The 26583-nt window shown below is 36.4% G+C and overlaps 1 long non-coding RNA gene across 1 annotated transcript in view; it reads right to left on the reverse strand.

Moving 5' to 3' along the window:
* The window catches only part of LOC122799772, a 694326-nt gene that overhangs the window by 469017 nt on the left and 198726 nt on the right, over window positions 1-26583 (reverse strand). The window contains exon 2 of the long non-coding RNA XR_006364504.1: window positions 2916-3036. This is a non-coding gene — a long non-coding RNA (uncharacterized LOC122799772). The remainder of the gene's footprint in view (window positions 1-2915; window positions 3037-26583) is intronic.

Below are 26583 nucleotides of genomic sequence, written 5' to 3' on the forward strand. Positions count from 1 at the left end.
GTTTACAGCACAGTCAGGGCATCCTTCTGCCTGGTTCAGTTAATTTCCATAGGAATATCTTCAGGATCCAAAGAATTTTTCATATCACTGCACCCTACCATTACCAGACTCATCACTGAATGCAATGTCTCCCCTGGCATGTAGAAATCCAAGCACGTCAATCCACTGGATAGACCCCAATGACTTTTTACCAAGAAAATTAAAGGCCTTAAATCCTACAACAATCTTTATATATTAACATAACTTGTATTGTACTCTATAGCTTATTGACTGCTCCAAAGTGACCTTGTGAACCATGAAATGACCATTCTTATCTGACCTCCTACTTTTTTGCAAAACCACTGGCTATACAATCATCCATATGAGCAATCAAAACTTACATCAACAACTAAACAGAACTTACTAGGTGGATAGGTTCTTTACTCAGCTGATTCCTTGGCTATCTAACACATTACCACTACAGATCAAGCAAAGTACTAACTGGACTGTCTTTAAGAATAGTCTTGAGGTTGGATAAACATAAATTTATATTAGGGTTATCATGTACAACTTCACTTGATTTAGGAAGTGGGTACACAATTAAGTAATTTTATATGGTGGCAAGAATGTTTAAGTGTGTCCACGTAAAGGTGTATATGACTAGGCCTGTTATGGTCCCAATGAGCACTTGCACAACACTGTTTCTGTGTTCCTGTTTTCAACTGTATTGCCCTTTTGCAGGTTCAGTTGTTGGAAAATAAGAGAAGAAACTGCATTTACCTCTGTATCTGCCAACCACAACATCTGGGGCCAGGTGGTTAGTGTCCATTAGTTGCGTCTATCAAGAACAGAATGGTCCCCTTCTGGAGATGGGCCAGAGGAGCCTATAGAACTAATGCTGTGTATTAAAGAAGATAGTCACTTCTGAGATGAGCCAGCAACTGACCACCTTCTGGAGTAACTGGCAGAACTTTGAGACTTGCAGGACCCATTCATGATATTGGTGACTGGTGTGAGTGATGCCTGTTTTTGTGAACTAAGCTGGAAGCCCACCTTAGTTTCCTTCCCTTTTTGTGCATTAATCCATACTCCTTGTTCATTGTCCTCTTTCTGTATGCATGTCCAGCCACTGTCTTCTCCATCTCTTGTGTGTACACAGCTATGAACTATCTACATCTCTGTTTCATGTTTTTCTCTTCTGCACCTTCACCTTGTCTGCTCTTTCTGTTCCAGCCACAAATATCCTGCAGTACTTTCCACATTTATCTTTCTCTTTTGAAAAAGAGAAAAAAATGGACTGTATCTCACAAAAATACTCTTCATCCCAATCATTCATGCTTTATGATTACTATTGCTTTCTCTTCCATCCTTTCTTACTTACTTGCATAAGCCATTTCCACCCCATTTGTAAAATGAGCAGGGTTGGCATTTTGCTGTGTGAAACCAAAATTGACCCCCTTTTGGCCATTGTGCTAAGTTGTAATGCCCTTCTTGTATCAATGTTGATGAAACTGTATGCTGTTACATTGTGTGCCAGGGGATACTCTCATATGATGCCATGCCTTAACCTTTCTGTTACACTATCAACCATGTAAGCTGTTGTAGGGAGCTGTTCTACTGCTACTCCTGAAATTTGCTAGCACAGTTCTTCTGTACATGTTGTCGTCGTTGTTGTTGTTGTTGCTGTGTCTTTTCGGCTTTTCCCGGTTAGGGGTCGCCACAGCGGAACTTCGGTCCGCTAATGATTGGTTGTTGATTTTTACGTGCCCAGTTACCGGCCCTGATGCACAACCTTCAACAAAGGTACGCCCATTCATGCATGTCTCCACGCAGAAGACGCTCTAGCTGAGAATCAAACCGGACAGCTTCTGACTGTGAGGTGACAACGCTACCACAACACCACGGTTCTTATTAATTATATAGTATTTTGTTTATTATGTGCACACTATTCCCTGCCTCCCACATCTGTACTTAGCTCTCTGATGTTTCACACACTTATCTATGAATACAATCTTTAGAATTGCCTACACTTCTTATTTTGATAGGTGTTTACAGAAAGAGAAAATTTAATTTGTTCTTCATGTGCAGATAGTCATATGGACTTTCTAGTACCCTTTCCATCACTTTATTCCATTTCACTTCTCTACTCTGGGTGAGTAAGTATTCTGATCCATTCAATAGCAACTATGAAATATGTATGCACTACACAATGATATTTCTTTAAAGCATGCTGAGCCACTGCTGGCATTAAGTTAATTAAAATTAAACAGAAGTAACATTACTATACTGTTTATATTTGTATACAAACATATTGTTTAATATGTCCTGTCATATTAGAAGCAGTTTTATGAATGCCCCATCCTTAAAAAAATAACAATGCTTTGCAGTCTCAGTGGCACAGCTGAATCTTGGTCATTAGGGTCATGGGTAATTACTAGGCAAACAATCTTCCAGTAACCCATATCAGGAGTTCTCCACATCCTCAAACAGGGCAATATAAGATACACCAGAACATTCTGAAGCTACATATCCAATTATGTAGTTTTTACCTGGAGTGGACAAGTGTGGTACAATGCTCCACACCTACTGGATGTTTGTTTCAGAGGTGGGGGTCATGCTGGGATAAGAATTGTTTACTTATTCTGTGTGTTACTGAATTGACAACTGTGCATAATTATAGCACTGCAATATGAACAGCAAAGTAAATGCCTATCAATAAAGGCATATTTAATTGTGAGAATCCATGAAAGTAATAACACTGTTTGTTTGAATGGCATCTACTCAAAACAATGAATCAAAGATTTCAGTGAAACCAGCAAAGTAAAAAAAAATGAATAAGCACATTAATGCAGTGGCGGTGCTGTTTATTAACCAGTTTACATCCTGTGATTATCAGTTGAAAGCTTAATTAAAACGGAAACTGTATATCCACTTACCACTATCATGGTCTATGCCATTCACTGTTGTATATTCTGTATAACATTGGTAGCATCTATCACGGTCATGATATTTGGGAATGAGTTCTTAAGTGTTATGCCATGTCTGTAGAGAGTCCTCCTAAAATGAAAAAAAAAGGTTTGAATATTCTAAAGGTATATGAAGATTAAAATATTTGGATATACATGTCATGGCATAAAATCCATATAGTCAGGCAGCAGTTAGAAAATTAAGAAAACCCAAGGTATAACAGATTGGAGTTTTTTCAAAATTAAGAAAAGAATAAGCAAAAAAAGAATTTTCCATACGAACACACAACTAGAAGGTAACTTTTTCCAATATTCTTAAAAAACATAATTATGAGATTAGTGTTTACACACACTCACTCACCATACCATACCATACAATACCACACACACACACACACACACACACACACACACACACACACACACACACACACACACACACACACACAGACACACACACACACACACACACACACGCACACGCACACACACACACACACACACACAAAATGTATGTACACTATGCACAGTTAAATGTTTGACTGATGCCAACTGATTGTAATGTCGCATGGTACTCAACAGCTCTAAATCATAGTTAGCGGCTACTTCACTTAGCAATGATGTCTGTTAAGAAAAACAAATAGAAGGCTATACTCTGCCATATCATGTTAACCAAAAATAACCTTGTATGGTAAGCAGAAACATGTTAGCAAATAGCAAATAAGGCATACTGACTAGTCTGACCATTTTATTCCATATGTTTCAGTTTCTTGCTACCTAATAGCTAATCAATCACACCATCTCCTCTTCTTCATAATGCTTCTGTCCACCTCTGCATTATACATTTCAAAATGTTGACAATTCCACAGGATAATGGTTCTAGTAATGAACTATCTTTTCTAGGGTATATCCATTTTTCACTGTCATGCTGTTTATTTTTTACACAGAAAATATGTTTTCTGCTGATTACATTCTGTTTTAATATAAGATGCTATTTGGATGTGATAGACTTGCTTGAAGTACCTCATTAATTTTATTTGCAAACCTTTGATTTTCCGCTCAAGATTGTACATGTTAGTATTGGCATAGGGCTAACTACAAAAAAATGACAGTACCCTATTACCAGATCCTATAAGACATTTTCCATGAAAAACAACAGTATCCTATTACTAGATCGTATAACGCATTCTCCAGAAGAAACATTTATAAATGACCCTGAGCACTGCGGTGGGGATCCCAACACCTCCCTAATGTAAGCATATCATAAAGACACACTGACTTAGAGCAAAGAGGAATAGTTGGCTTGTCTGCCGATACCAAAGCATACCATTTTACAGAAATGCTTAGGTGAAATGCTACATTTTAGACATCAGCATTTCCATAAATGAAAATTCAGTAAAACACCAGTCCAACAACTGACTATACATTAAGACCTTCTCTTTGGCTATCTTTATACAGATTCTGATGTTTACCATGCTAACTCTTTTTCCTCTTTTAAAACGCTTCCTATTTGGTCAGACTGTACAGAGGGAAAAGCATATTATTTTCTACTGTTACTTTTTTCTCTGTATTGTATCCCACTGGCCTTTGATGCTAGCCTAGTATGCTCCTTTCTTACATGTAGTCCATTACATGTTCATTACATGTATTTCATTATGTCCTTTGTCTTTCTTTCATGATGCCACTGACTGCATTAATTCATTTTTTTTCAAACACCATTAGATACCATTTAACATTTTTTCAAGGGATTTAAAGTGCCAAACATTTGGCAATTCATTTAGACTTCTAAAAGTAATTTCCCATTCCTGCCTCACCTGCTTGATCTCTGTGCTCAATTGTGAGATATGAATAAAAAGGAAAACATTTCCTTACAGATTCAGAGAAGACTAACCTCCAGACAGAAAATTTAGGCTTGTGAGTGTTTACTAAGCTTATGATGTACGAGACCACTGACAAGCTCAACCATATCACCCAGTAGTGCTGACTGGCTCTCAATGTCTCCATTCAGTAGATGTGGCTAAACAAGAATCTGTTACTGACATAGGCACTAAAGTCCCTCATGTCTGTGTTAGATTTAAGTAAAATGTTTTTGTTTTGTTAGGTGGTAGTGATGCTAAACTTGCCAAATGAGAGAATGCTGCATTTCTTAGTATTAAGGGAAGTCCATTACTAACCCACCAAACATTTGTTTGGGGCAGCCCTCCCTGGAGATTTTGAGTATCAGAATGGGATTTTATAATCACCTCCAACATTTTAATCATCACAAAACTTGTTTAGCCATAGTCCCTTGATATCACCTTTCATGTCTGAAATACATATACCAAAGAGGAGATGAGCATGGTTAGAGCCCTGTTGGACACAACTAGCAATATTTTTTTTCTTAGAGCATATACTCCAAACCATAATGGATTAATAAGCTATCAAGTTTTGGATACTCCCAGCATGGGGATAGTGTTGAAGGTCAATCAAGATCCATGCAGTCTGGACTGTATACCCCTTTATCTATGGCCTCAGTAACTATTCTGAATAGCTCATCCAGGATGAGCAGGCATGGCCCGCCTACTGAAAAGCCATACTTGTGGGTATTCTGAGATGTAAGTTAACATATATCACTGTTTATTTGTTCAGCTACATGGTCCATGACCTTATTAATATAAAGAGATTAGAAGACCTATAATTTCCACAGGGCTTTAGCACCTCCAATAAGGGCAAAGACAGGCTGAAGTGTTGATGGAGTGGTTTTGTTAGATGGGACTTACCACATGACAGCAGACAATGAGAATAATTAGCAAGACACAAGGAGCTGGTGTTTTAAATTTTAGAAAAAAAGGACTATATTCAATATGATTTTTAGTAGAGGAGCAGATGGGGAAGTGGAGACATAGGTATGTGGGTGGGTAGATCTAATCTGGAAATAAACATGGTCAAAAGAATATTAGGAATGGCCTTATGGTTAGGAAAGGAGGCACTGTTAGAGATAAGTTCAGTGCATAACTGTTGATTATATGTAAGCTTCCTGATATAGCTGACAAAAGGCATTATGGCTGTTGTTTTGAATCAGTTAAAATCCTAAGTTGATAGCTGGCCTTGAATTAGCTGATAAGTATGAGGGATATACTTGTCTTTTTTTTATTTCTTTTATAACAATTAAGTGGACATCATTTAGAGTTGATCAGATACATTTTCATGTTCTCCCTACAAAGTTTTTTGATGTGGTAGGTTCAACATATGAATTGGTTTTAAACTTGCCATCATGCTTACATCAGGTGCACAGATACTGCAATGCATTTATCTAATAGGAAGAAACAGTAGTTCATGTACAAGTATAACCATTTGTGATAATTAACAAGATCACTAAATAATAAGCAACTGGTTTTGCAGCAGTCCAAATTGTATAGGAATTATTAGCAACTATAATGCAGGTTTTCATGCAGAACTTCACAGTTCAATTGCCAGAGTAGAGCAGGGAGGGGGTAAGAATCATGGTGATGGATTTGGCTGAAACATTTGTTAGGACAAGATCAAGAAGGATCATACCTCTGGTCAGCAGAAGACAATTTCATTAATTTGCTAGCATTTACAATGTCCAGAAATCTCTGGGCATGTTTGCTGTTGGTGGTTTATTCCTACCAGTTTGCGTGTGAATAATCTCTAACCCATCAGAAAGATGTGTGGTTCAATGGTGAACTTTTCAAACTTCTTAGGGAATTCTATATACTTTGAAGGGGTCACACATGGTGGTTCTATAATTGCCTATAATGTGATAATTAATTTTAATGGGAGTATACCAAATTCATCCATTTCCAAACATTTATCACAGGGAATCCTGCAATAAACAAGCAGGTTAGAAACAATTTAGGGTAATACTCTCCAGTTGCAGATGGATCTGAATGTATATTATGCATTGTACGCTGGAATAGGAGTGACATCACTATACTGGGAGGAAGACCTACAACTCAGAAAGTTTGTAGTTTAGGCTTCTGGCATTTAACAGTGATAACTTTATATTATCTGGATTGGAACTCATTATGTTTTGATGCCCTCAAGTAAGCTCTACCTAATAATGGCACTAGGTAGCAAAATTTTTAGTCAGTATGCAAGGAATAATGATAACAAATGGAAGCCATCCTTGACAAAGCTAGAGAGTATGTTAACTATTTCATCCCTTGAAGACAAACATTGAATCCCAGTATACAGACACTAATATTCCAACCACTTGCTCAAGCCACTTATTTTAACCTTGCATTTAGGCATTAACTATAGTGAAGGTAGAATGCAGCTCACTGCTAAGGCTATGTCTTCTTCACATTCATGAATGGAGAGCACAATGATGTCCCTCAATATTGTATCCATGGTGGAATGCCTAAGATCTTACCCTCACATGGGGGACTACAAGTTTTGACATTCATATATTGGGTGATGCATGGATTTAAGCATGCACACATTGGGGAGGGCCATCCTTGGGCATTCAGCTGTGTTGCAGGTTTTCATGTCAGCCACCAGGGGATTGGATTAGAACATAAACAGAAAAAGTTCTGACTACCAGAATGATGGCTTTTTAATCATCTCCCACCTCTTAGGCAATGAATGGCTTGGGAATGTATTTTAACCTGAAATGAACAAACAGGCCAATATAGATTTTAAATAAGGATAAGGATGAACTCTGATTTATATGGATGGGGAGTCTGTTCCAGAGAATAGGAATTCTCTGTGAAACATGATTTTCCTGATGCTCCAGTAATGCTTGATTTGAAATGTACCACTGCATTTAACTTTAAAGTTGGACATTGTACCTGGCATCATACTGCAGGTGGAATAATAATCAGTTCACTGGAGAAGGTTTTTCCTATTATGGTTGTGAAGGTTTTCCTATTGTTTAACTATATTTTGACTGCAGACTTCCCCAGAAGAAAGATAATGTTCCCAACAGGTACTTATTCATCTTTTTATGTCAGCAACAGCTATTCATAATTTTTTGCCTCAGAAGCCATAGTTACAGAGCAGTAGACATTTATACACTATATAAGTAAGGATGTACAGTGCTGCTACATCTCCCACTGGCTGGAGCTCAGCAGCATCATGATGTAAAACTGTTAGGTGTGATTGAGGCTCATTGTTGTGATCAATATGCTAAAAGAACAGCTCTAATACACCAATGTTTTTGATACATTATCAGCATTTTCTTGATTAAATTTCTGGTGAAGTTGCATGTAGGGCTCTACTATGTGGATTTTACTATGTACCATATGCCTTTTAAAACTGCTTTTTCAATTACATCAACAACTTTGGCATATAACTATGGCACAATACATATGTTAAAAGAAAAAAATTGTAAGCATAAGATGTATACAATTTCATCTGTTGAAAAATTACTGAAACATTTCTCTGACTGCAAAAATATGTTTAGCACTGTCTAAAAAAAGTATGAAAAGAATTCAAATGGTCTCCCATCCTACAAAGGCAGAACACATTTTGTATTTTCATTCACACACACTTAAAGATCATGTTTAAAGATGTGAAAATTGCTTTTCATTTTAAACAAAAATATTAATATGCATCTTTATGCTTGGGACCACCATTCTGTATGAAAAGGAAAGTGTGTTTTGAAGCCTTTAAAAAAATAAAAATAAAGATTTAAATATACCTTCTGAGAGAAGACTAAACAAAGTAAGTTCTGTTTACAGCATTAATATTTACAGGAGGGCAGAAAGTGGTTATATCATTCTGGATTCCAGCTCTAATACTGCTGGATGCTGGATTAGTGTAGGTAAGTAATTGTAAATGAGTGATGTAATTACCATACTGTTAAATTAACATAATGATGCATGCAAACACTTTTTTAATACAAAAAACAAAGGTTGTTTTGTACATTTAAACATGATCTTTAAGACTAAAAGATGGATTAATGTAAATTACATTAAAGTAAGAGACTAAATTACAGGTAAATGTGATGCTAGAACATAACATTAAGTTCTTTTTGCCTAAGTGTACTTTAAAAACATTGCCACTAAGTTCATAATAGAGTGGATAGTTACATAAAGTAGCTGTACGAGCTATATGTGCTATGAGTCATAAACAAGAAATGCACCAACGTCAAACTGACATGATACACCTATAGATAAGTCACACACTGGGGTTCACAGTACAAACACACACACTATGTGCAGCTGTGGCAGGGAAGTAACTGCCTAATTCTGAGATATGCACATAGATATCACCCAACAGATGCAGCATATGCATAATTTGTGTCTTGTCTGGTGGACATCATGTAGACAGCAGAGGAAGCTTGGAAGTAACCAATATCATAACATGGATCTTGCCCTTTGCAGAATGCTGTCATGTATGGTTCACTGCAGCCATACCCATAGACAAAAGTGATCCATAAAGTGTATAACTCATGGACTATGACTGTAGAGGACATCACATTACCATATATGTTAATAGGGATACAGTTGACTGATCCATCTTATTAGCATCACTGTAATGAAGGCCTGAACTGGTATAATTGTGTGCTTTGTGCAATGAAACAGAAAGAGGGAAGTGCAGCCGCAGCCTTTTCACAAACACATTTTATATAGTCTGTTAATAAAAATAACTGTGATATGCCTTATTTTATGCTGAGCAAAACATTACCATTATTTGCTCATTTATTGCTAGGCTGCATCACTTTTCACTTCACATCCACAGCTAGGTCCCATAAATCCTTGGCCCTGCTCCACAGTACAGTGCATAATTCACACATTTATTAATCACAGACTATGTTGTGGACCCCTCATTTGAGTACTAACCAGATACCTGGAATCACACAGGGCTCTGGAATTTATTTTGTACAAGAAACCAGTTAGGTTTTACTGCAGACCATGTCTATGAATCCATCCTTAATAAGATAGAAATAAAGCATAAATGTTCAGGAAGCTTACTCTTGATTGCAGTACAGTAGGTACATAACATGTCAAACAGGACTGCTCTCCAGACTGGCACCCTTTACCCTAATGTTGAGGATCAAGCAAACATCCTCTGCAACTACAGCAAACTGTTTGTTACAAGTGTAACAAGCACCTTGTTACACTTGCTGCTACACACTTGGCTTCAGTATAATCATAAATGCACTACTGGTATTCATTTACGAAGCCTTACTGCACTTCTGCTCCATCAGCAACTGATGATCACATACCCTAACAGCTTGCACCTGTGGCAGCTAACTCCTTTGCTATGTCATACTTTCATCTATGGTTTAGTGTGTAATTCTTAGTTTGATATCAAGATATCACTTAGGATTAATCACCAGTGCATGCCGTCAATAACTTAGTACATCAGAGCTTAGTCTGTACTGTAAGGTTGCTGAACTCAGAAGAGGGACAAGGTGAATTTCCTGTTTAGTAACATTTTCCATTTCTCAAAGTTTGTGCAGTCATCCATGTAAAATATTCAGAAATTGGGAAATCTGGTTATAGTGGATGGCACAGCTACCTGAAAAACATATTTTACACTGTTTTGTACAGTAATGTTTAGTGATTCGCAAGGTTTATATGTTAAAGTTGAGTTGTTTTATTTCACAGATAAGAAATATATGATGTTTCATTGCAAATCCAAATATTTGTGTCATATTTCATTTAAAATCTAATGCAGTATTAAAGAAAATTTCGATGCACGTCAAAAGTTCTAAAATCTGATGAATAGTAAGCTTCCTCAAACATATAATTAAAATTAAATGTTTCATCACTCAGTGTTGTGTGAATATAATAATTTGTAATTATTCTTTTTTTACTAATTCTTAAAATATATTATTCTTAGACACTAATGGTTTGATCTGTAAATTCAATAATAAATTGTCAAAACAAAATGACTTATATATATATATGTATATATATATATATATATATATATATATATATATATATATATATATATATATATATGTGGAGGTCTGTTACAATAAGACTTCCAAATTTGCTACCAAGGTCAAAGCCTCCTCTCACCATTGTGCTTCCCTTCATTTGCTAAATTGGCTTGAGCTCCCCAACCATTTAGATTACCTCCAAATCATCACAGCTCACAAATTATTATTTCAACCAACTAGGTGTCCTGCATTATCTAACATCCTCCAACCTTATACTCCTCACAGAACTCTCAGATCTACCCACCAAAACCTAATCTCTGTCCACAAACCCAACCGCCCTGCAGGTCAGCATCTCCTATCATTTTCCTCAGCTAAAAAATGGAATTCCCTCCCTACTTCCCTAAGGACCTACAAAGACTTTGAAAATTTTAAAACTCAGCTACATTCCCATCTCTTCTCAACTAGGAAATGCAACTGTGCTTTCCTCCTCACTCCTCCTAACCACTCCTTCCCCCCTTACTCCCCTGTCTAACTCTAAACTCTAGCCGACCAGTTGACCTGATGCAATTTGTACTCTCTGTAAATAACAACACTGTACTTTGTATGTTAAATGTTATTGGCTGTTATTCATGCTAAAGCAAAAATGTAATTGCTTCCTTATTGTTCTTCGTCTTTTATGTATGTTAAATGCTATTGCCAGTTTCTCATGCTAAAATGAAATTGTAATTGCTTTCTTCTTCTTAATTGTACCTATCTAAAGTACGCTTTGCAATAATTCACTGTAATATTCTCTGTAACTAAACTGTGTAATGCGGAGCTTTTCTCCCCGGACCTCCACTGAAAATGGGCTTCTTGAGCCCAGTGGACCTCCCCGGTCACCAAACTGGAAATAAATAAATAGATACATATATATGGATCTACTTGAGAAGATCGACAGCTCACAACACCGACAACCACATGGCTGACAACACATCACCGACAACCAAAATCTCGACATCAGAAGAAAACCATGAAAAAGGAACATAAAATTCCTTTTCAACTGCTCCGCCCTGCACACCCCCCCATAACTTTAATATAACAACTCCAAGATCGCACTACATTTATTGTTAGATATAATTATAAACTTTATCTAGAAAGACAGCTCTAGGAGGCATGCAATCTCTGCATCAAATTATCTTCTAAGGAAATAAAGAAGCAAGAACTTCTGCAAACCCATTTACTGTAACTGAAAAAAATTACAGTATTTTTCAGAGGAAGAAATAATATGGGTTGACAATGAAAGCATCGTGAAAGCAAATGGACATTTTTTTCTCACAGTGACAACCAAAAAGGTAAAGGTTCCCATTTCACCCCAAACTTGCTTAATTCACTCAAACCTACACAGCCTTTGATGTATACTTCCAATTGACAGCCATAACTCCTTATGACTTCCAAAACTTTTAGGGCTGTCTGACATAACTAAATCATGTCTCAATTAAATATAGGCAACATGAAAAAGCAAGATGTAAGAAATGAAGTGACACTAAAATTGCTAATATAGAAAGCACTCCAGTTGGCATATTAACCAATTTTGTCTATATTCAAATTTTCATACCTGGAGAGTTACATATTAATGAGTAGCACAGTGTGAAAAATCATTGTGGGAGACAGAAAACCCACAGTCATTGCCCATCTATAATGCATTGTACTGGAGAGATTGATATCTGTTTGGTAGTAAGCATGAAGATATGCAGTCTTTCCATTTAATACATTAATATTTCAAAAACTAAGTCACTTACAACTTATTTACAGTGTCAAGTATACACTTAGATGGCATTTAAAGGAAAAATCTCAATGCTAGTGGCTTTTACAAAAGTCCAAACTGATCATTATATCAAATTGATACATTTTTCAAAGCAAGAATATGACATACTAACTAGTGAATTAAATTTCCCCAGAGGACAATTGGTTTCTGAAAACCTCACCTAGAGGAAAAGACTCACTTCTTTGTGGCAATGACACTTTTATCCTACTCTTAGAGAGCTGAAAGTGCCACTAGACTATCAAAAATGTTAGACATAGTTATAATTCATCCATCAATTAAGCACTTTGGAACTGTATTTGCCTTCCCTTAAAAAATTTCAGACTAGAATATGGTAGTTGCTAAGATTGTTACAATAGTTATGCACGTGTGTGGTTGCATGCTTCTGTGTGTGTCTGCGTGTGTGTTGTGTGTGTCTGCATATATGTGTGTGTGTAATATATCTACATTTTAATCTATAGCTCTCTCTTTGTGTAAACATATATATATATATATATATATATATATATATATATATGGTTCCCATTCAGAAGCCTGAAACATCATAAGCCTGAAAATCAAAATCCTGAAACCAAAAGCCTGAAAATTCAGAATACTGAAAACTCAAAATCCTGAAAGCCCAAAATCCTGAAAGCCCAAAATCCTGAAACTCAAAATCCTGAAAACACAAATGATGCTAATATGTCACTATAAAGACACTAATATCTACCAACTGACCCTGACCCTAACCCTAACCCTAAGGTCCGTCACTATCGCACACTCACCTGACCCGCGCCCTAACCCTAACTCACTTAAACCGCCCCTAACCCCAATATTTGTCACTATTGCATACATGCCTAACCTGCGCCCTAACCCTAAATCACTTAAACCGCCCCTAACCCTAAAATAAAACCAACCACACTTACCTGACCCCAACGCATGACCTAACACCACAGGGCTAACAATAGCAAAGCCACAATGACATCAGTATGTCTATTTTGTGTTTTCAGGATTTTGGTCTTTCAGGATTTTGGGCTTTCAGGATTTTGAGTTTTCAGGATTCTGAATTTTCAGGCTTTTGGTTTCAGGATTTTGATTTTCAGGCTTATGATGTTTCAGGCTTCTGAATGGGAACCATATATATATATATATATATATATATATATATATATATATATATATATATATAGAGCTAGATACATACATACATACATATTGTAATCTTCTACAATAAATGGTGGGCTACATTCATCAGGTTCATGGCATGAAGATACAAAGCCCTGACTACTTCATAGGTGACTCCAGTTTGAGAGTTGGGTAACCTGTAGGAGCTGGAGAGAGCAGAAAGGAGTGATCAACTGTTGATGGCTCACCCATTCTTGGGGAAGGAGTCAGCTCTGGCTCACCACACGGGTGACATCTGTTGGGAACACTAGATGTTAACCCATTGAAGCTCAAGCTGAGCAAGTCTGTACTGCCATGTGCAAGTCAGAGAGTAAGCTGAAGTAAATTCATTGCATGGAAGGCACTCGTTTATTCAGAGTGCAGCATATAGTATGGTTTGAAAGACCTGCTTAATTTCAGGAGCTGATTCACTATGGAATAGTGCAGGTTGCCCTGTAGGACAAATAAGCTGGTCTGCTCCCACCATCTGGCTCTCACCAGGTAGTGGAAGGGCTGATTTGGGGATTCCAGGATAATAATAAAAAAAAAAAGAATGTCATAACAATGTTGCCTTACACAGGGATTTGTGGCTCTTGCTAGTAAGGAATGCATAAGGTAATTGGGTGAAAGGGAGGAGCCATCAAGTTTGTTCCTGTGTGTGTGGTGTGGCATAAAATGAAGTATATTAATATGAATCAATATTTTATTAATTTTGTTTTGATTAATAAAACATAGTATGCAGAAAAGACTTGTGTCTCTTTTTGTAACTGAACCCATGAAACTATATAATTATATGTTTAATACTATCCTTGCAAAGTGGCTCTATGATAAATCGCCATGGTGCAATGCCAAATTTAAAATACTAAACCGTCATGAAAGGACCCACCGGTGCATTAAAAAGTCCCCAGTATGACTAATATTCTTCAATTTCATATCAACTCTGTAAATCTTAGTAGTGGTAGTTACTCTACAAAATTAGGTAATGGGAAACAATTATAAAGTATATGTTTTACAGATAAAAAGATCTATTTTAAGTATCACAGTAGCAAAATGATACAAAATTATGTTACTGCTCAGCTTAACCACAATGACTGTTCTGCAGAAGATAAGTGTGAAACAGCCAGTTTTCTGAAAAATGATTTTCATAGGGCCTGCAATGGCAATCATAACTATACTGTATTCATTATTAATCTTGGGAAAGTTGTGTACCCACCTATCATTTTCAAATTATAAGAAATGTTTTGAATGCAGTACAATTAAGTACAACCCCTAGCCCTGGTAGTATTCTGGGAATGCTATGTAATATAAAATTGACAATTGTTACTACTAATGGAGCTATTCAATTTTTCTTTGATTAGTCCACACTTTCCAAGTATTTGGATAAAGGCAACATACAGTGCTAATGTTTAGACATGGTGATAGGACATACCTAGCAAACTACCATCACATCAGTTTGACAGTGTCATGGGATAAGTGCATTAGAGGTTCTTGTTAAAGATGCTTCCAAGTAATATCACTAAGCTTATAAATACCAATCAAGATGGATTTACAGGTAGCACACTACGTATTTGGAAATACATACAGTTTTAAACATTTAGGATGCAAAAGAGATTGTTTTAGCTGTTAACTCTGTTTAATCAATGTCTTGATTAAAAAAAAAGCTTTTGACACTTTCCCTCATCAGGCAATTACAGATCAGCTATGTAGTTTGGAAATAAACTTGTGTATTATTTTCTGGGGGCAACTATCGTTATCTAAATCTACAATTATTGTCAAATAGAATTATGCTTCACAGTTTATGTTTAACAACTCCAACCATTCCCCAGGACTCAGACTTGTTTTTTTTTTTTTTTATATTTTTATGACCATGCTCCCTCCTTATAGCAAGAGTCTACTATTGTGTAGCTACTGTGCAAAGTGTGCAAATGATACAAAATTGCAATTAATGCCACAACAGCCCATGTTTTTTTTAATTCTACAAAGATGAGCTTGCATAGTAGGCAGTTGATTATCACCTTATCATTATCAGTGTTCTGTCTTACAATTTGTGAGAAATGTATGGGCTTGATCTATGCTGTGGATAGGAATATGCACTTAGTTATATATTTCCATAAGGACTTAACCACATTACAGATTACCATAAGGACTTAACATACAGCCTTAGACATGCGCTTGAAGCCCATGTTCAGTTTGTAGAAAGGAATATTCTATACTTCATTTTATACACAGATATGTTATTTTTCACTTTGTTTAGGTACTAGTTTCATTATGTAAATCTTTGATAAAACCATTTTTTTTCTTTTTACAACTTTTTTCCACAACTGCCTGCCAACCATTAGCCCCAACCTATCCAGTAAATCTTTAAATTACCCATGATGGAGGTGAGAGCTGGCAAAAATAGGCCATCATTTAGACAGCTATCAGAAGTGTCTCATGTGACTGGGATACTGGATCATGTGCAGGTTTGCCTTATGGGCTTTTGAATTGAGTCAGTATGACTCGCATATATGTTTCATGGGAAGAGTAGCCTGTGTTACATATTAGGCTGCTGAGGATATTTGTTTTTTAGTTTACTTTTAGGAGACCTTCAGAATTTAGGTAGGTTATATTTTTGAGACTCAGCATATGAAGGTTTAAGTGTTTGGTCTAAAGTGTGTGCTTTGTATTGTGTGATATTGTGTTGTGCTGACAACCTGTTTGTTACTTGTTAGGCTTCATATGAGAGCTTTGCCTCCAATAACAGTGTATAACTACATCTCAAATGTGTTGTAGCCACTAGTTTAAGTAGTAGCTGGTTGTCAGTAAATATGAGACAATTGCTACATCATCTCAAGATGCACATTTAAACTGGGCTGGCTAAAGGGACAACTGGAAAGATCAAAGCCATGGTTCCAGGTGCTTACTGATGTGGGCTGCCAGGAAGTCACACATGAGGTTTGAAATTGATTTAATGGAGGTAATATCTGTCTAAAACAAACAATCTAAGTCTACACATGAAGAGCAGCATGCCTCCTACTGCAAACTAGAGGCTCTTTGTACAACTCTAGACTATTTAAACTTCATAGGAATTGGAAAAAGGTTGTACAGAAAAAGATAAGGCTCTAAATGCTTGTATTTTTAGGTTGACAGGTTCATAGGTATTTACTAGGCTAATGACCACAAGTGCCTTTTTAAGCCTAGCCATACATCCCAAACCTCTTACAAGTTCTGGTACCCTTGATAAGTGTAACAAGAGGCTTGGGAGATGAAACATTTACAAGCAAGGGCCTAGGAGATAAACCATTTACAGGTTGTCTGTGTCCATCAGAGACATAGTTAACACACCAGGGAGGAATACTGTTCCCCATTTAATTGTCCAAGTTGCACTTGAAATGGGTTAGGAAAGAACTCTGCTTCACATGGATGGGAAGCCTGTTCCTGAATTTGGGTAGTCTCTGGGATACATACCTGCCTCTCCAGCAGAGACAGAAAGTAAAATTTTAACAGGCTATGGGGAGGGCCTTCCTAATTTGACCTTCTAGTGTTAATTAGTATGCGTAGGCAAGATGGGAGTGGGATAAGCTTTCAAAGTTAGGTGTAAAAGGAAAGGGCCACTGAGCTTAATAGTATAATAAAGAAAGCATGGATGGATGGGAAAGTTAGTCTCACAACAGCAGAACATCAATTGTAGCTCCAAAAGATGAAATATAATGACTAGAATTAAATTTTCCTGATATCTAAAGGTAGTGTAGAGGTATGGCAGCCTGCATTTGCACACACACAGACGCAATGACCCATATGCACACATACACACAAGCGCACAGACAGACACACACACAGACACAGACACACACACACACACACTACCCTGCCTGTCTCCTAATTAACCCTTATTGCAACCAACCATGCAGTCCCATAGTCTCACAAACATCCAAACACAATCCCACTAATCTGAGACCAACCATTCCTCTGCATATGCAGCCACACACACACACACACACACACACACACACACACACACACACACACACACACACACACACACACACACACACTTGCGCGCACGCATAAAACTGGCACTACATTTCTATTAAAATCCTCAGTACATTTCTCTACAGAAATCTTACCCCTTTGCAGTAATGAGTGAATACGAACATTTGGTTGAGTTAATTCACTCTGCCAGCCAGGCTAACTTACACATCTGAGCAATTCAGTCAATTACTCAGCTGCTTAATTAACTTATTGTAGGCATTTTTTGGAAAGCACATGGCTGATTACCTTAAGCCCCCATAAAGCCTCAATCTATTTAAAGAGAAGGTCCACTGTGATGATCCTACAGGCTGTATAGAATCACTATAGTGAGCCTGTCGCTGACGCCAAAAGGGTCACTGCTAATGGTCCAAGCTCATGATAGGCCCTTTATTAAGTATAGCAATACCATTACTTTTAGATGCAGACAGACTACAAAAATGACTAAGTCCTTGGACTTTTATGCTTTGATATACAACATAGAGGTCAATGAAAAAAGAAAACCTTACTATTCTTGGTTTATGAAGCAGACACTATGCACTGGCCATTTGCAAGGCACATCAACTAAGTTACAACATTAAATACACAAGGAAAGGAATTTACAAACATGACAAATACATTTTTCTTTTTATAATTTAGGTAACATGCATCAATGGCTTAATCATATTCACATTGTAGGAAGAAGCAATCATATGTTATGCAGTGCCTGTTCTGCTATATCTTCAATTACAGTAAGCATACAGGTGTGCTCTGAAGACTGAAATGTGAATTAAAAAGCCATTTTGTAGCAAATAATGTGTATTATATAAATTTGTGAGAAGAAAGTAGAAGTAATGAGAGTTTTTAACAACAAAAGAAAAAAAGCAAACTATTGCTACCATTTTAGCTAAAGAAATAGTTTGGGTATATAGCTATATAGATATATACACACACATACATATATAGATAGAGATAAATACACACAAACTAAATGGAATATAAAAGCATATCTATCACAAATGTAACCAAATAAATACGTTTTTTTTACTGTAGAGCACATGGGAAAATTATTATGCTACTCATCAGCTCACAATCACAGTATTTTCATTTTTAACAGTAGAATGAATAAAGGATGTTACAGTTTCTATTCTATCATATTATGGTAAAACCCATATTGTTATGTAATATCCGAGAAACATTTCATATAAACATAAGAAACTTGTTTAATCTATTATGACCATTTTACTGACCATTCTGTGGGACAAGCTTTTATAACAACAGATTTGACTAACTTATTATAAGGATGAATGTATATCTGTGTCATATTTCATCAAAAAGGTGATCCAATCATCCTTCAGCACCCATTTAAATAATGCATATAGGTACATGCATATGTACATGCTGTGAGCTGTCAAGCTGTCAATGTTATGTCCTCAAATGGTCTTTGTTTTTATTATCTTATATTTGCCTTTCAAAGTATTATATTCACATGGATATTATGGATTCATTAAGTATACAGTCATACATAACCCCTGCCTCTTTCATCAAACTTCTGAGATGGCAACGAGTTCAAAATGCCAAACAATAATCCCAAAGTTGTTTTGCCAGATCTCTATGAAGAGGAAAGCAACTTCTATTTTTCTGTTGATGACATCTCTGATAGATCCCAGCGTGCCAACAGCCTTCATTTCTTTCTTCCCACAATTAGCTTTTCCTAACTTTGCCACAATTGGTGCCAGTCAGATGAACCATTTCACCAGACCCCTAATTCTTTACTGCTTCTCTGTATCACTGTAGTAAATTGTCTGATTCAGTAATGGCTATGACAGAATATTTGATTTTTTAAAAAATGTTTTGAAGTTAATCAGTGGGTTGCTGAAAATTTAATTAGGCAAAAATAGCTTTATTGCAATGTGCATTGATTGCATGATTCCATGAAGCATTGATTTCTTTTTTCATCAAATCACAGTTTCTCTAAAAGATGCAAACACAAATCAGGGAAACCATATTGCAATGAGGATTAGAATTTTGCTCTTCCACCCAACTGTTGTGTGATCACAGAGTTATTAATTTAGAGTTGTAGGGGTGCAGGGAGCAACATATATTTAAAACATTTTTTGTCTGTGTGTTTGTGCTGAGATCAAGGTACATAAGATTTAGTTGTTGGAAGGTGCGGGTACAGTGGGGTAATATTTTCCTTTTGTTCTCAGGATGTTGTAAGTTCTTTAAATCATTATACTTATAATTTTAAGGGTGTCAATGGCACACAGTGAGGTGTAGGGGGGCTTAGCCCATGCAATACATTTTTTTAATTCCAGTTTTAATGGACTTAAAACTTGATAATTTGATTTTGATGCACTCAGTTCAGATGAATTGTGCAGATTTAATGCCACAGACCCATGCAGGAGATTTAATGCCACAGACCCACATATCTTTGCACCACTGTGTTGCAGTTAGTGTATTATCAGAAGATATGATTCTGTGAAGGAATTCTGTAATTAAAATATAATATTCTGGATAATGCAGTTGCAAATAAAATACTGGCATAATCTGTGTGGTAGGAATTTAATAACAATTTGTAGTTATGACTTTATGTTTTGCACATAAAGCAATTGCTTGACATTCAGAAATGGTCTGAATCACATGCACTGATAACTTCATAGAAGTACAACTTGGTTTACTTTTGTATTATTACTACTCAATGAGATTGACTACAACCACAATGCAGTGAGAACTAAGGTAAGCATTTTAAAGCTGTAGTAGTAGAAATCAACTATTCCCCAGGTTCTGTGATGATTTGCTAGGATTCTAACGAAACTATTAACTTAATGTAACTAGTCTGAATTGTGAACCACTTAACAGAACACACTTGATATGACTGAAAGCTTTGCACTGCTAGCACTAGCTACCACAACACTGTGAATAGACGTATCCATATGCAACAATATGTGTATAAACTTTTCTTGTGATCAAACGAATCGGCATGGCTGTTCTGGAGAAATTATACAGAATTAAACTGCTTCACTGTAACACTAATATACAACTCCAAAATTGCAGCTGGTGGAGCAGTTATAAGGAAAGGTAGAAAAACATACAATAGATGGAGGTTGTTACAACATTAAAAAAAGAAGAAAGAGAAATCACAACATAAGCACCTTAAATATACTGAAAAACGTAATAGACAGTTGCACACTCTCTTTTCATTCTCTCTCTCTCTCTCTCTCATATACACATAGAACTTCCACATTCTAGTGTTAACATAAACATAGACATATACATACATAACTAAAGAGGGATTGACTGATGCAATCTGAAGGTCTCATGATATTCAAACTTTTAAATCACAATGAACTGCAGTTTTTATAAGTAGTCAATTTAAAAAAATAGGCAGTAGTTTGTATTGTAGCAGATTCACATTATGATAATTGAGAAAATATTATATGACTACAAGAATTGGAAAGTAGATAAGAATACGAGATAAGATTAACATCAATCACCTATTCTATCCAGTTTAATTCAACATAAATCCAGGTTATCTAATACTTAAAGCTCCCCCTCATTTTTCATAATAATGCATTAATGCCAGCCCTTGGATACTTAGACTCAGTGTTATGGACAATACTAAATGAAAATAATAGCTGTTGAAATCATCAGTCAACTCTTTTATGAACTAATGCATCCTTCTATCTTCTCTGAGCCATCCAGGTTCTACTATTTGCAGTTCAAATCTTTCACATTAAGGTGTAATTAGTCAGTGCACAAATATTCTAAATTACAAAAATATACATTTTGATGCATTATTCCTATAACTTCATATTCAATGACCTGCCACAATACCATGTCACTTGGATTATATGCTGCATGAAAAAAGTTTTGAAATGTTGCACATGAATCAAGCAGGATTGCAATTAGGTGATAACTGAACAGAGCAAAGATCTCAAGGTTCTGTACTCTACAATGAATGTTATATCATATGATCATGTTTTTTCTGTCTGGCAAACTATACTGAACTAAGACAAAAATCCAGACTGTTGCAATTAAATGTAGTCTAAAATATCAAAAGATTCCTCTGGGTCTGCTTCATAATTCTTGGGGACCAATGACAGCTAAAATATTCCCTGTGTTCTAAGAAGCAGACTGCATGTTAAGCATAAATAAATACAATATAAAATAATGTCTTAATGGAAATCTACAGCATATCTGAATTATTGGCAGTCTATAAGAATATGTTGAACTGTGGATAAATGATACCCTCTTACATTTCATTGTTGATATAAACTAAATTAAACCAGTACAACATTTTTAAACAAGGTAGAAATGAAATTTTTTACAAAATGAACAGGTCATGATGTATGCATTTTTTCTTCTGCTCAAATTTACATAACAGAATTCAGTTTGACTTTAATAATGGATAATGTTACTGCAAAATCTGCAGTATTTTCTGTAAACTTCATGTGATAATATAACATCTTATTATGGTTCCATAGTGCAATAACTGTCTGTCCTTGTGCACTATTCGAGGTGCTAGTGGGGGGAGGGGGCAGACTGAATTTTTCATACCCTTTAACATCAGTTCTACATAAGAATCCCAATCACGGTCTAAAGTGTTTACTTGCATCCTTAAAATCTGATGAAGTGGAGGTAGAGTGTCAAGTACATTTGGTGGATGTGCAAAAGATTGCTGCTTCAGTGTGACACCATTGTGTTTCACCATGTCAGAGGAAAAGAACATCCTGATTACTACTGTACACATTTAATTAACTTACTGCAGTTAAATGACAGGGTATGGGAAAGCAGAAATGAGTGGAGTCACTGTATATCAGAAGACAAGATAGATAGGGGTCAGGGATGCGTGACCTTTGACAAAAATAATTTAAAATAGAAAATTAATATATTTTCTGTAACACTGAAGTACCTACTACAGAAGTTAACATACTTTTTCTCAAGAACATTCCAATTTATAAGGCTGTAACTAGAACAAACTATAAACCTGAAAGACTCATGATACTCAACATTTCTAAATCATATTACAGCAGATTTCATAACAGATTACTATTCTCATACACACATTTAAGTACTTCTGCTGACTTTGCATATACTTGATCTATATTTAAATAATGTTTCATGCAGTTCAATATTTTGTACTGCTTATCCTTTTTTAAATATTAGTAAATATTGCAAAACTTAGTCATAAATACACAGTCAAATAATAATCACATAGAATCAACCACACAAATGAAAGACTGCATCAAAGTGAAAGAATGCACACTTCACTTAATCCTTAATGAAAACTAACACATCATAACAAAAGATGTATATTCTCCTCCTACCTCCACTAACACTTGAACTTTCCTGTTGGTGATTGACTTAATTACTGTATTCATCATCTGGCAAGATTCATCAAGCAGCTACTGAAAATCTATTGCTATTATGCATTAAAGACATCTTTCTTCAATATGACGACTTCCCAAACCACTGATCCCTTATTTGTTCATAAGGTTACCATCATGGTAAGTTCTGACACTCTTTCAGCAACTGCTCAATGGTGCCACCTAATCTATAGAATTCTCAAATAGTGTTCATTTCAATTCTATATCTCTGACCACTTAATATACAAGAGAAGTTCTTTCTGAGGTTGGAGAGGAACTCATCTAACCTACAAACATCTGTTAAGCATTATCAAGATTGCCTTACTACATGTGCAAATTCAAACTCACGTTAAAATTTATTAAGATGGTTTTAAACACAGCACTATTACAATATGAATATAAGTTACAATGTTTGTGTCTTTCGGCTTTTGCCAGTTAGGGGTCGCCACAGCGGAACTCCAGTCTGCTAATGATTGGCAGTAGATTTTTATGTGCAGGCTTGCCGGGCCTAACGCACAACCTTCAATGAAGGAACGCCCATTCACGCATGTCGCCACACAGAAGACGCTCTAACTGAGAATCGAACGGGCAATGTCTAACTGTGATGCGACAATGCTACCGCAGCACCACCACCACAGTGGAATGAATATAAGTTACAATAATAAACTGAAAATAAAAAAGTCACTGGATTGTGGGCCTCAAATAGTTTCCCTATGCAGCTCGACTAAAGAAACTCCAGCTCTACTCAGTTGCTTACTGCCTACTCAGAGGTGATCTCTGCCTGACATACAAGGCCATGTCCAACCCAGAATTGTTCAACATGCTCCACCTCAAGAAAACCAGATCCACTAGAGCTACATGCTCTAGGGATTTAAACCTAAACAAAACAATAAATAGGACAAGCTGGAGGGATAGATTCATATCCCAAAGGCTTCCCGCGCTCTGGAATAGAATCCCAGTCCATGTTAGGCAGAGCCCCTCACTGACCCTCTTCAAGAGAAATCTTGACGAGTGGATGGGTAATCGTAAATTTGCTCCTGGGATCACTTCTATGGCCCTGCTGGACAGAGGCTCAGGAATCTAGTCTAAAAGGGAGGCAAAAGCCAACAAATTCTGGCTAGGTTTATAAATGCCCTAGGGCAGATAGCCTAGTACCTACCTATGAACTGCTCCAGCCATATGAAAAAAAATGAACCACTATGTGCTGTTGAGCTGGTAATTCAGCACTTTCTATGGCTTGAAAATGCAGTACATAATCCCTCAGATCCGATAACTGCAAAATCAGCCATCAGTCTTTGGCAGTGATACTGAATAAATTTAAGAAAAATCTTTTGTTAGAAAATTTGGCCTGTTATTGCTAGTGTGTGACTAACACAGAAGCTAACAATTCATCATTATATTCCATCACTACAGCTCTCATTTTATCTCTGGAATTCTCCATGAGTGCACTGAATTATTTCAGTAGGACTACTAAATAAGTAGATGGAATGGTATTAAGCACTAAACCAACATTCTATAAGAAACCTAAAGAATCTGGATAACTGTTAAGTTGATATAAACAAGCAACTGGGTTTTCCTTGACGCAACTCTCACTCATTTCAATATATCCATCTCAACTACTGTCATAAACTCTGACTGTGCAACACCTAGCAGGGTCCTTTGAGTACCCATGATTATACACACACCTATCCACAGCCTGTCTGAAGGGGTAATGTCATGATGGGGTATATCAGAGTTCAGAGATAAAGAGACAGCCCCTGAAATAAAACCTTGCTTCAGCAGCAATAATGTGTTTAAATGTAATACACGTATAGCTAACTGCCACTTACACTCACAAACAAGCTCTGGTAGTTGCACAACAGTAGAATGACACTCAATATCCCAAGATACAGTTTCCACTGCCAGTGTCTATTCTGTCAGAATCTATCCATATCCTGTTTTGATATTTCTCCTAGCCACATCTTTAGCATGAGTCAGTCAAAATGGGTCACCTGTTCATCATGTACTCTCCAGTTAATTGCATCACTAGGCCTCACTCGAGGTGGATTCCAATATCCTTCTAATAACTCTTATCATTTAATGTAAACACTGCAGTGGTCATATTTTGATTCTTTTATTTCTGCAGATACATTTCTCAAGCACATTCCTATAGCAGGGCAAAAGCCTAACAACAAAAGTAAAAAGCTCATACAACAGGCAAATCCTTCCACTATGACAAGAGCTTTATCCCTGTTAGGGCTCACATGTAGTTTGCCTGGTTTGTATATATGACATCTGCTTTCTGTTTGCAAATTATTTTGTCATATAGTATAAAAAACTCAATAACACACCGTATAGGACAAATGTGGTACTGCTCAAGCAACAAAAATGAATAATAAGTAAAACAACAACAGAGCAGTCCACGAACCATGCAGTCCATGAAACAAGTCCAGCATAAATAAAAATAATTCTGTTTTATTTCAAAACTGGTAAGCACTAGCTCCTAAATGAAAGTGCTTACTAGTTTTGAAATAAAGAAGATTTTTTTTTTTATTTATAGTGGACTTATTTCATGGACTGCATGGCTCGTGGACTGCTCTGTTGTTGATTTTACTTATTTTGTCATATACTTCTTGTAACAGAATTTATTTTAAAATCATAGCATACAGTCAGCCATGTGCCTTTGTTCTGATCAAGAATATCCTTTCTTTAGGTCATAAAAGCTTGAGATAGTTGAAGAATAAATTATTCAAAGACAAAAAATAGCCTTCCTCTTTAAATAGTCTCCATTATTATCTGAAATTCCAAGAAAAAAATCAGTTAAAGACTTCCACATTTGTATCTTGTCAGTGTGTCAAATCAAGTGCACAAGGCACATTTTGATATTTTAATACTATTCCCTCACATGGGTGCTGGAACCATAGAACCAGGGTGAGGGGCAGCCCCCTACTTTACAGCTGCAAGACCTGTTGGAAAAAATTAATGAAGTGGAGTTTTCAGACGTTCAGAAGTTAAACTAACTAAACTAGCTGTTCCTGTTCTCTTACTGTTCTGTGTTACAGGAGTTATGCTGCCACTGTTCTGTTGGTGCTGCCAGAGCCAGAGTCATGCCTGTAAGGAGAGTTTTGTTCTTTTATTTGCAGAAGTTATGGTGCTCCCGTGTGTGTGTGTGTGTGTGTGTGTGTGTGTGTGTGTGTGTGTGTGTGTGTGTGTGTGTGTGTGTGTGTGTTTAATACCCCAGTTAGGTAAACCTGGTGGTTAATGTTACTCAGGCTCAAACAAGAGCCTCAATTCTCTACCCATATCACCACTCGTGATTCAGGGAGTTGAGTCCATAGCACTCAACTGTCCAGATTTTCACAGAATACTTGGTTCATACTTTTGGTCTGTTCCTCTTAAAATGTGTGGTTTTCTGGCAAATCAGTGAGAATTGAATTCACTAAATAATGATAGCCATGTGTGTTTCAGTATTCCTATCTTTCAGGAAACACATGGTAACACAAAACAGTTTATTTTAGC

This window comes from Protopterus annectens, chromosome 4.part0 (assembly GCF_019279795.1).
Source record: "Protopterus annectens isolate FY-2018-M chromosome 4.part0, PAN1.0, whole genome shotgun sequence".
Classification (NCBI taxonomy): domain Eukaryota; kingdom Metazoa; phylum Chordata; order Ceratodontiformes; family Protopteridae; genus Protopterus; species Protopterus annectens.